Here is a 13,536-nt window from a genome sequence, read left to right on the forward strand (position 1 = left end):
CAGCTTTTCCAGGCACATAGTCCAAGTTTTCAGTGGATCTACTATTCCGTGCTCTGGAGAATGGTGGCCCTCTTCTCACAGATGCACCAGATGGTACCCCAGTAGGGACTCTGTGTGTGGGCTCCAACCCCACATTTCCCTTCCGCACTGCGTGAACAGAGGTTCTCCATGAGCATCCTGCCCCTGCAGCAAACTTCTGCCTGGGCATCCACAAGTTTCCATACATGTTCTGAAATCTAGGTGGAGGTTCATACACCCCAATTCCTGACTTTTGTGCACTCAAAAGCTCAGCACCACATGGAAGCTGCCAAGGCTTGGGGTTTGCACCTTCTGAAGCCATAGCCTAAGCTCCAAGTTGGCCCCTTGCAGCCATGGCTGGAGTGGCTGGGACACAGAGTACCAAGTCACTAGGCCACACACAGCACAGTGACCCTGGGCCTAGCCCACAAAACCATTTTCTTCTAGATTTCTGGGCCTGTGATGGGAGGGGCTGCCATGAAGACCTTTGACATGCTAGAGACATTTTCCCCATTGTCTTGGGGATTTACATTAACCTCCTCATTACTTACACACATTTCTGCAGCTGGCTTGAATTTCTTCTTAGAAAATAGGCGTTTTTTTCTATAACATTGTCAGGCTGCAAATTTTCTGAACTTTTATGCTGTGCTTCCCTTATAAAACAGAATGCCTTTAACAGCACACAAGTTAACTCACAAATGCTTTGCTGCTTAGAAATTTCTTCCACCAAATACCTTAAATCATCTCTCTCAAGTTGAAAGTTCCACAAAACTCTAGGGCAGGAGCAAAATGCCACCAGTCTCTTTGCTGTAACATTAACAAGAGTCGTCTTTGCTCCAGTTCCCAACAAGTTCCTCACCTCCATCTGAGACCAACTCAGCCTGGATTTCATTTTCTGTATCATCAGCATTTTGCTCAAAGTCATTCAACAAGTCTCTAGTAAGTTCTAAACTTTCCCACATTTTCCTGTCTTATTCTGAGCCCTTCATACTGTTCCAATCTCTACCTATTACCCAGTTCCAAAGCTGCTTCCTCATTTTCAGGTATCTTTTCAGGAACAAGCCACTCAACTGGTACCAATTTACCATATTAATTCATTTTTACACTGCTGATAAAGACATACCAGAGACTAGGAAGAAAAAGAGGTTTAATTGTACTTACAGTTTCACATGGCTGGGGAGGGCTCAGAATCACAGCGGGAGGTGAAAGACACTTCTTATAGGTGGTGGCAAGAAAAATGAGGAAGATGTGAAAGAGGAAATCCCTGATAAACCCGTCAGTTTTCATGAGACTTACACACTACCACTAGAACAGTGGGGAAAACCACTTCCATGATTCAAATTATCTCCCACTGTGTCCCTCCCACAACACATGGGAATTATGGGAGTGTAGTTCAAAATGAAATTTGGGTGGGGACACAGAGCCAAACCATATCACCAATTAATGCTATTAGTGAATTACCACAGATGTTCAAAAGCGGAATGTGTAATATATCCTAAACTTTCAAGGCAAGGTTAAATCATTCTGAAAACTTCAGAAAAATTTATAGGGAAAGGTGATGGTCAAGATGGAAATGCTAGAATGGAAGTAAAAGTAATCACAGTCACATTTTTATGCTATTATAAGAAATGTCATCACCTGAAGTAAACAATCAGTAACTTTTTTCCTAGAAAAACTGTTAATTTGATTATGTAAACAAATGCATTCAGATATTAAAAATATAATAGAGTCAATCGCAGCAGTTCATCATACCCGCTACTATCATGAAGTTTGTGCTGAGTCCTTTAAAAAAATCAAAGGATTCATCTCTCTGATTTTTATTGCTACTGATACCTTAAAACACTCTTCTGTCTCTTTCTATTGTTCTTGTTTTACTAACTGTTCTCAAAAGGAAGCGTGGTCAGAAAAATATCTATTCATATATTGATAGAAGAGGAATTCTACTGAATATTATTTTATTTTGATTCAGAGTATAAGCAAATGACTGGTATAAAAACTACTTGGGGTAATTGAGTTCACTGAAAATTTATAATAAAATAATATTAGCATTTTAATATTAGCACTTTTATGATTTTCCTTGTAGAGATTTTTAACCTCCTTGGTTAAATTTCTTTCTGGGTATTTCTTTAGCTATTGGAAATGAAATTGCATTTTAAAATTTATTTTTCAGCTAATTTACTATTGGTATATAGAAATGCTACTGATTTTTGTATGTTGATTTTGTATCTCACAACTTTACTGAATTCATTTCTCAATTCTGAGAGTTTCTTAGTGGAATCTTTAAGTTTTTCTATGTGTAAGATCTTATTGTCTGCAATGAGAAACAATTTGACCTTCTCTTTTCCAATTTGGATGCCTTTTATTTATCTTTTCTTGCCTGATTGCTCAGGCTAGGACTTTCAGCACTGTGCTAAATAGGAGTAGTGAAAGTGGGAATCCTTGTCTCGTTCCAGTTCTTAGAGGGAATGCTGTGTCTTAAGTAATGTACAAGAGCTGCTTTGTGCTGCAGACAGTATACCAAAGGTCATAGTTTTATAAGGCAACTTGCCTAATTTGTAAGGTTTTGTTTTTGTTTTCAGTAAAAAGGGTGATGTGTTGGCAGGTGTTATTAAAGAAAGCAGCCATCTGCTTAGTCAGGGCCTCCACCTGCAATTCTACATCCATGGTTGCTCCTGGGGGAAAATATGGTTAGCGCGTAAATCCCCCAGGATGCCCATTTCTGTCGTGCCTAGCTTTTACACACTTCTCAGCTGTCAGGGAGAGTGTCTAAATGAGGCAGAATGCATCTTGGTAGGTAGGGTCAACCCCAGGTGCATCTGCAAGTCCAGTTTTAGAGCAAGGTCAACCATGCCTGCTGCAGACCCATAACAGATCCCCTGGGGAAGGATAGGCCCCACCATGTACATGAGAGTTACTCTGCCACCTCAGCCACCCACTGTCAGTAAGTTGGAGGTTGGTTAAATTGTTGGTGAGGAAACCATTCTATATTATGGGTGACAGTTTGGAGTTTGCTGCTATTGTGTCTTTTGATGCATAGTGGTGCTTGATCCATTACCTGTATTTGCACTGCTGTTAGCCATCCTATGCCAGCATGTATGGCATATCCTACAGTGGGAGAGACATTAACTTGTTTACAGACCAGATGAAAAGATGTTTCTTTGTTTCCTCAAAGGTAGGGAACTCCTGATGAGCAGCACTAATTATTGAAGGGAAATAAATGAGAACTCTCATCCTAAGTATAAAAATAACTCCAAGTGCTCCATTTAATGGCTTGGGTCCACTATAAAAAGCCTGTGGTGAAAAAAACAATGGTAGTTTCCCATAGACCCAATAGGATTTCTTAATTCTGGAGAGAAGTCGCCATCTGGCCCATTCAGTGAAAAAGGTAGCTTTAGGAAAGAACAAAATGTATTTATGACTAAAATTAATGAAGAACTTCATGTTAACAGAAATGTGTTACTTACCTATATGATTTTCCTTTGTTAGGAACTTTAGATCTTCTCTTGGCTCGCCTGACCAAGTGGGCTGGTTGTATGAGGTATTGGGTTGAGGAGGAACTGTTTTACCTGAGTGTAAGGTAACCATGACTTCATTCCAGCCAGTTTGACAGAGCAATGAGTGGTCAGCAGCACCTTATGAAGTTCCATCCACTCTTTGGCTAACTGTTAGTCTGATTCTTGGTTTTTGCAGGAGTTTAGTAGCAAGGTATTTCCTGGGCAGAAAGTGTGAAGAGGCTCTTCTGTGAGCTATGGGGCCCTGGAAATTGCAGATGCATTATTACTAATGTATGCCCGAACTGTTGTATATATTGCTTAATTCTTGATTCATTTACTAGGTGTAAAGGTGGAATTCCCAGGGAGGGACTCTGTAAGGGTATCCCATAAGAGATTTTTAAGGGGCTCAACCAAAGCTCCCTTTGGGCTACTATTATGACCTAGAGTAAGGCAATGGAAAAAACTTTATCTCAGCTTAAATCTGTTACCTGAAAGAGTTTTGTCATCATCTTCTTTAAGGTGTGATTCATTTTCTCCATCTTTCCCATCAACTGTGGTCTCCATGATGATTGTAACTACCACTTGACCTGAAAAGCATGACATACCTTTCATGCAGTTTCAGAAATTTAAAAAAGGGCAATTGTCACTTTGTATTGAATGAGAAAGAGTAAATCAAGGAATTATTTCCTTCCATAAAGCTTTATCAACTACTGTGTTCCTTTCAAATTTGGTAAAGTAAGACACATTCTGAAAGTGTGTCTACAAACATTAGTAGGAACTTTTAATTTCTCCTTGTCATGGGAATGAAGTCAACCTGCCAGTCTTTCAATGGACTCAGTCTCTTGTGTTCCACTCTTCCTTGGGATGAGTAAATAATTCCTTTATAATAATTTTTGTCACACAGATGACATCTCTGTGTGATTTTATGGACTATTTTTTAAAATATGATGCCATCTAAGGTATGGCCACATCAGGTCAACCGAGATCTCCTTTCCATAATGTGTCTCTTCATGTAAGTGTTTTACAATTTGATATACCAAGCATTCAGGAAGAAAATTCTCCCATGAATACTAATCTTCCGAGGTGAGCTAGGGTCTGTGTCGGAAATATACCACTTACAGACACACTCTTCATCCCACTCAATATAATGAGGCTTGCAGTCTAATAAATCTAAATGGGGTATGAAAGCCCTGAGTATTTGTGGCCCCCCAACAGCTTGCTTGGCAGCTCTATCTGCTGCCTGGTTGCCCTTGGTTATTTGTGAATCATCTTTCTGATGCTCTATGGAGTACCCAATAGCAACCTGGGTCAATAAAACAATTGTTTTCAGCAGGGTGAGAATCTCCATCTATGTTTAATATCCATATTATCAAGGTCAGGAAGATGCTTTCCTTTCAAATGGCCCCATGAGCATGCATTACCATGAATGTGTGCTTAGCAACAGTGTAAATATTTACCTGCTTTCCATATAAGAGTTATAATGTTCTGGTAAGAGCAGTCAGTTCAGCTTTTTGTGCTGAGGTGCCAGTAGAGAAGGACATAGGTCTCTATTACCCTATCTGAAGTCACCATAGCATATCCTGCATGGCATTGTCCATTTGTTATGAAGTGGCTTCCATTGAGGTAAAGCTTCCAGTCTAGAGCTTTTGCCGGGCAGATTTGGCCTTCTAGAATAAAATAATCAAGAATTTCTGGACAATTGTGTTCTAGTTCATGGTCAGGCTCAGTGGTCAGTAGCAAGGTGGCTGGGCTTAGCTCCATGGTTGTCTGCAAAGTTACAAAGTCTTCCAGAAGGATGGCCTGGTCTGGTATTCACCCATCCACCCCAAAGTAAGCCAATAGCCTCACTTTCTGTTCCAGCAAGGTCAGCAACCAATGAAGCACAAACACAGTGATGGATTGCCTCACAGTAAATTTCTCCGCTTCTCACAGGATGCCACAGGTGGCAGCCACTGCCCAGAGGCAGGGGGAATATCCTTTAGGGTTTTGATTCACCTTTCTAGAAAAATAAGCTATAGATTTTGGGGAGTCCCCTAGCATTTGAATCAGTACTCCCAGCCCTATGTATCTTTTTTCTCATGAACATAAAGCTTGAATGGCTTCTATCAAGTCCTATTGAAATGTCTTAACAAAATTTTACAAGAGAGCAAATAAAACATTTTGAAATGTGACAGAACCATCAAAAGCACAAGTAGGTAACATAATTTGAGAAATTAATGCCTTGGTTTTATATTTTCTGCAAGCATATAAAACTTGTAAAGCTTAATCAGAGTCGATTTTTAAAAATGAGTAATAGTTCACTCTAAGGATCTCTTATTTATACAAAAACATTATGTATCAAATTATGATTTTTAAAGAATTCCTGCTTTTAGCCTATGATTTTCTTTGTCATAAATACAGTAGCTTTAGACCTAAGGTTAAAATATGTGAGGCTTCAAAATATATACACTGAATATTTCAATTCATAGTCATTTTTATTTTTATTTTTTAGGAAGAAACAGGATCCTACTAGTTTGTTCAAGATGGACTCAAACTTCTATGCTCAAGGCATCCTTCTGCCTCAGCTTCCTGAGTAGCTGGAAGTGCAGGTACATGCCACTACATCAAGCTCTCATCGTGATTTTTAAATGCATATATTTTAATAAAACTAGGAGAAAAGACTTTGCATGTTGTTATCAGAAAGAAATGGTAAATGTTTAAAATGATGGATCTGGTACTTACCCTGATTTGATCATCTTTTATATATATATATGTATATATATATACACACATTTATATATATATACATATATATGTGTGTTGAAATGCCACAGTGTTCCCTATATAAATATGTAGAACTATCGTGCATGAATTATAAATTTAAAAATAAATTAAAACAAACTCCTATACAATTATTATTTACTAATTGAATGTAGTAATTTTAGTGCAATGTTAAATGCACTGATAAGACAAAATCATTTGTGTAACTAGTTCAGTGTAACTGACATTAAATTTTTATTTTCTAGCACAAAGAACAGACTCCAAATTATAGGAATCCCTTTTCCAGTACTCAGTGAATTTCTTAACCCTGAGTACACTGATTTTTTTTTAAGTAAGTATTTGGCTCAGATTAGGATTAAAAATTCAGGTCTTGGATTTCATTTATAATATAGTAAAAAAGAAAAGGTGCTCTGCTTTCTGTTGTTTTACCAGGAAAGGAACCTAGAATGCAGATTTTTGACAACTATTCTTCTGTAAGTTGAGAGACCGGATGAGAATGATACCCTGAGTGAGCTTGGAATTTAGAGATGTAGATATAGTAAACATGAAGTCATCCTCAAGCCACTGAATTCGCGATACCTGAAATAAACCTTACTAATTTGTTCCAATGAATTATATACTATTTGTTATGTTTTCACTAAGGATATTTAAATTGGTAATATAGAGTTCGCTACCTGGTGAGTTGCAACTCATACAACTAACTAGTAAGTAAAAGGGTACTGATTGAATTAACTCACATCTTCCCAGTACAATTTAGTAATGGGAGTAAAGCCAACTGTCCAGAATATACAGAATTCAAACTATTTTTATTTATATTTAAATATTATAGAGGCATAAACGACTCATTCTTTGACTTAAAAAGTCTTTAGTACTTAATGATCAGTCACATTTGTGTGCTGAACTTAATTATCTACTAAGGAAATGATGTACTTTCACTTCAGGATTAAATTTTTAAGCAAATGCAGGGGATGTTTAAACTGCCACTTGATATATCAAGTCACAACTTTATCGGCAATAGAAGAAATGTAAAAATGTGTAATTAAAAGAAATACAAAATCTATTTTTATATAAAACTTTCACCTCATTAAATTGTTTTTAGTTATTAGCCTGACAGAAGCTAATGTGTGAAGGTGAAAGAAAAATGGCTTAATGTTTTAATATAATTAAGTGTAATACTTAAGCGGGAATAATGAATTCTTTTTGCACTCCTGCAGTTAAAAAGCTGTGTGACTTCAGAATGTTTTTTGAACTCTCTGATATTTGAAGATCAAGTTTTATTCTCTACAGTAATCGTTGTAGAATTTGTTTCATGAATTCTTCCAGTGTATACATTTCTACACTGCATTACTGTCCATGCAGTGCCTGAGACATATGTCTAGTTAGTAAGTATTAGGATCAATATAAAACTATTAGATTGACTAATACAAAAAATAGCAAAAGGATAAATAATAGAGTTATTTATTTTCCAGCTTAAAAATGATTCAATAAAATAATTTTTTAAAACATATTCGAAGCAATATATGTAAACTGGGACAAATATCTTGTCATTATATTGCATATAAAATATTCCAAGTTTTAGGACTTTGAGATGATATTTACCACCTTCTCCTAGGAATATGAAGCCTCGACTAGTTCATTGCCCACTTCCCTGAGCTTCTGTGTTTCTATTTTCACATACAACCCAGCTACTTTGACTTTAATTTTTACTTCGTCTAAGCTGTTTCCAGTCTTATATAATTTGTAAATGCATTTTTTATCTTTCCAGAAAAGTAGTCTTTGCATTTTTTACTTGCCTAATTCCTCCTCCTCTCTCATGTATTACTTTAAATGCCGCATATGAAGTTACTCTTACTTTAATACCTCAACACTAATCAAAATTTAGTTCCATCTTCATTCTTCCTCATAGTATGTTGCTGTTTTCTTAAAGATAAATTACTATGATTTGTAAATATATATATACACATATGTTATAATTTAGATATTTGTCCCCTTTTAATCTCATGTTGAAATGTGATCTCTAATGTCGGGCATGGGGCCTGGTGGAGAGTGTATGGGTCATGGGGGCTGATGCCTCATGAAGGGTTTAGTACAGTCCTCATGATAGTGAGTAACTTCTCGTGATATCAAGTTGTTTAAAAGCTTGGTTTCTCCTTCTCTCCACTGCTTCAAACCATTTTTTCTGCCCTGCTGCCACTCCTGCTGTGTGAATGACTGTTCCTGCTTCACCCTGAGTATTCCACAGAAGCTGAGCAGTTGAGCAGATGCTGGTGCCATGCTTCTCTTTAGATTTATGAATAAAACATTCCAAGATTTTGTAAAAGTTTTATTGCTTTTACTCACTCAAATTTCTAAATATCTAAAATTTAATGTAAAAAATATAAAAATATTTATCACAAGTTAATGTAGTTTAAAGTAAACAAGTGCAGTGCATAGAAACATACTTTTAGTAATAAACGTGCAATATTTCTTCAGAAGACACTGCCAGTTTCACTGAAAACAAAACTTGAATTTAAACTTACCCTATTTTGTAAACCTCAATTATTCCCTATATAGTTGTTATGTTGTTTCCTTCTCAGTACACACACACACACACACACACACACACACACATATATATATATATATATAGCAATATCTGTCTTTCCTGTTTATTGGATTTATGTCTTAAATTTCAACCACTAATCACCACTCCATGAATCCTTCCATTCTCCCCTCCCCTGAAATGTGTCACTATCTCCTTTTCCTCACTGGTTAACTTACATTTATTCTCTAAGATTTCATTTTAAGCAGGTTCTTTCATTGACACTACTTTAACTCTTTTACTAATTTCAAAATGTTGTATTTTCTAAAGTATTTATTAAAACATAACATAGGTATGTAGAGCAGTGAATCAGAAGTTTGTAGTGTGACAAATCACTACAAAGTGCAAATGTTCATGTGACCGAAAATGCAGTATTACTGCTTTCCTAAACATCTACTTTTTTATCCCTTCAATTACTATGCTCCTTTTCATTCCAAAGGTCAACATTACTCTTATTTCTAATAATGTAACTCAGTCTGCCTGTTACTGAGCTTTAAAGATGAAATTGTAGTTCTTGTGTTTGATTTTGGCCTCTGCTGTCTTTGGTGAGCATCATTATTCGGAGACTCTTCATAGTGTTTCACAGAGATGGGGTATACTTTTATTGTTGAATAATATTCTATTTTGTAAATATATTCAAGTTGTTCTTTTTAATGTCATTCAACCCATTATTTATGAATATACATTTACCTGTCTCTCTTTATTGGCTCTTCTGAATAATGCTGCTACCAACATCCCCATTTTAGCTTACACATACTTATCTACTCAGCCTAGACACACAAATGCACAAGAATCCAGAAGTAAAATTAGTTAGGCATAGGGTATCTTTATGTGAATACTTCCAGATTTCCACAAAACATTTGTACTGATTTGCCAGCTAACCTCAAATCAAACTACCAACTGTTACACAGCAGCTGATACTAAGACTTTATCTTTTTTATTTTGTTTTTGCTCGTGCAGATGCACAGCATAACTTTTTTTATTTTTATAGACTTGTTTATTTTTAATATTTATGCACATAGTCTTATGGAGGACACAGGACATTTTGGTACAAGTATACAATGTGTAATGATGAAATCTGGGTAACTGGGATATCCATCAATGCAAACATTTGCCATTTTTTTGTGATGAAAACATTTCAAATCTACTCTTCTAGTCATTTTGAAATATATGATAAATTAGTTTTAAGCATAATCATCCTGTTGTGCTGCTGAATGCTAGGTCTTTATTTACATCCACACAAATTTATTGAAGTACTAATTGAAGGTGCATTGAGTACATAAACAAATTTGTGTAAAAAATTGTATTTAACATAAATTTTGTAATAATTTTTGACATACTGATGTATATATTTGGTTTTAATTTTTGGTAGCAATATTGTATAGTTTTTCTTATAGAAGTCTTGCACTTATACTTACATTGACATATGTAACTGAAAGACAATGAAAATCTTTTCTTTTTAGTTTATAACATTTTGGTGACTTAGAATAATTCAAGTGATTTTTTTATTCAATGACTTAGCCAGCTTTATTTATAAGTTAAAATAATGTATTGCTATATTCTTCTGAATTTTCCAACCACTCAAATATGTTTACTGTAATTAATCATAGTCTTATGTCTTTATTTACAATTTTACAATTTTCTCTTTTTTATTATATAGGACTGGCAAGGACCTTGAATGTAGTACTGAATTGGCATGGTGACAGAGAACATGTTTTTCAGAGGAAGAACTTCAAAGTGTTTGTGGATTTTGTTGGTGTTGTTAGTATCCTTTATCTAATTATTAAAAAGCTATTTCCTTTGTAGCCACTTAAAAGTTTATATAATTATTAAAAATAAAATTTTACTGAATAATTTTTCTACCTGTTTTTATATCGCTACATATTTTTTCTTTTTTTTTGAAAGAGAAAAAAGAAAGGAAGAAAAAGAAAAGAAGAAAGAAAAAGCGAAAGAAAGAAAGAAAAAGAAAAGAATGAAAGAGAGAAAGAAAGAGGAAGAGAAAGAGGGAGAGAGAACGGAAATCTTGCTCTATTGCCCAGGCAAGAATGCAGTCTAAAAATAGGTATTAAAAATACCTCTTTTTGCTGCATAATATTCCATGGTGTATATGTGCCACATTTTTCCAATCCAGTCTATTATCAATGGGCATTTGGGTTGATTCCAGGTCTTTGTGTCATTTGTAGGGACATGGATGAATCTGGAGAACATCATCCTCAGCAAACTGACACAAGAACAGAAAATGAAACACCGCATATTCTCACTCATAGGTGGGTGATGAAAAATGAGAACACATGGACACAGAAAGGGGAGTACTAAACACTGGGGTCTATTGGGGGGAAAAGGGGAGGGCCAGTGGGAGGGGGAGGTGGGGAGGGATAGCCTGGGGAGAAATGCCAAAAGTGGGTGAAGGGGAGAAGAAAAGAAAGCACACTGCCATGTGTGTACCTACGCAACTGTCTGGCATGCTCTGCTCATGTACCCCAAAACCTATAATCCAATAAAAAATTAAAAAAAAAATACCTCTTTTATGCCAATAAATGTGCTTAACAATGAAGACAGGAAGGAATAGGGGAAGAAAATACCAAACAAGCAGCCAACCAATATTTCATTTAAACCTTGAAATGCTATGCAATTGCTGAGGAGTGATTTACTTCCAATTTTGTGGTCACTTTTAGAATAGGTATGATGTGATACTGAGAAAAATGTATGTTTTGTGGATTTGGGGTGGAGAGTTCTGTAAATGTTTATTAAGTTTGCTTATTCCAGGTCTGAATTCAAGTCCTGGATATCCTTGTTAATTTTCTGTCTCATTGATGTGTCTAATATTGACAATGTAGTAACATCTCCCATTATTTTTATGTGGGTGTCTAAGTATCTTCGTAAGTCATTAAACACTTGCCTTATGTATCTGGGTACTCCTGTATTGGGTACGTATATATTTAGGATTGTTAGCTCTTCCTGTTGCATTGATCCTTGTGCCATTATGTAATGTCCTTCTTTGTCTCTTTTGGTCTTTGTTGCTTTAAAGTCTATTTTATCAGAGACGAGAATTGCAACTCCTGCCTTTTTTTTTTTTTTGCTCTTCATTTGGTTGGTAAATCTTCTTCCATCCCTTTGTTTTGAGAATATGTGTATCCTTGCATGTGAGATGGGTCTGGATGCAGCACACCGATGGGTTTTGGCTTTTTATACAACTTGCCTTTCTGTGTCTTTTGACTGGGGCATTTAGTCCATTTAAATTTAGGATTGATATTGATATATATGAGTTTAATACTGCCATTTAATGCTAGCTGGTTGTTTTGCTTATTAGTTTATGTAGATTCTTCATTATGGTGATACTCTTTACCTTTTGGTATGTTTTTGGAATGGCTGATACTGGTTGTTCCTTTGTATGTGTAATGCTTCTTTCAGAAGCTCTTGTAAAGCAGGCCTGGTGACGATGAAATCTGAGTATTTGCTTGTTTGAGAAAAATTTTATTTTTCCTTCAATTATGAAGCTTGGTTTGGCTGGATATGAAATTCTGGGTTGAAAGTTCTTTTCTTTAAGGATGTTGAATATTGGCCCCCACTCTCTTCTGGCTTGTAGGGTTTCTGCTGAGAGATCTGCTGTGTCTGATAGGTTTCCCTTTGTGGGTAACCTGACCTTTCTCTCTGGCTGCCCTTAGTATTTTCTCCTTTGTTTCAACCCTGATGAATCTAACTATTATGTGCCTTGGGGTTGCTCTTCTTGAGGAATATCTTTGTGGTGTTCTCTGTATTAGTTGGAGTTGAGTATTGTCCTACTTTGCTAGGTTGGGAAAGTTTTCCTGGATAATGTCCTGAAGAATATTTTCCAGCTTGGATTCATTCTCTTTGTCACATTCAGGTACACCTATCAAACATAGATTAGGTCTTTTCATATAGTCCCATATTTCCTGGAGACTTTGCTTATTCCTTTTTAGCCTATTTTCTCTAACCTTGTCTTCTCATTTTATTTCATTAAGTTGGTCTTCGACCTCTGATATCCCTTCTTCTGCATGATTAATTTGACTGTTAAAACTTGTGCATACTTCACGAAGTTCTCGTATTGTGTTTTTCAGCTCTATTAATACACTTATATTCCTCTCTAAATTGTCTATTCTTGTTAGCATTTAATTGAACCTGTTTTCAAGGTTCTTAGTTTCTTTGCATTGCATTAGAACATGTTCTTTTAGCTCACAGAAATTTCTTATCCATCTTTTGAAGCCTGATTCTGTCAATTCATCACACTCATTCTCCATCAGGCCTTATTCTGTTGCTGATAAGGAGCTGTGATCCCCTGTAGGAGGAGAGACATTCTGATTTCAGGTGTTTTCAGCCTTTTTGCGCTGGTTTCTTCCCATCTTTGTGGATTTACCCACCTGTTGTCTTTGTAATTGCTGAGTTTCATATTGGGTCTCTGAGTGGACGTCCAGCTTGTTGGTGATGAAGTTTTTTCTGTTTTTTTAGTTTTCCTTCAGTGGATGCCCCCCGCCACACACACACACACACAGAGCTGGACCTTCCCAGTTTCAGCTGTGCTTGCTGTAAAACTCTCAATCTTCAGCGCTTCCAACTGCTGTTGCTTTGTGGAGGTGGGACCAGCTAAGCCCGATCATCTGGCTCCCTGTCTCAGAGCCACTTCCTCATTTTTTTTTTAGTTGAATGGTCGACTCTCTCCAGGTG

This window comes from Callithrix jacchus, chromosome 3, assembly GCF_049354715.1.
Source record: "Callithrix jacchus isolate 240 chromosome 3, calJac240_pri, whole genome shotgun sequence".
Lineage (NCBI taxonomy): Eukaryota > Metazoa > Chordata > Mammalia > Primates > Cebidae > Callithrix > Callithrix jacchus.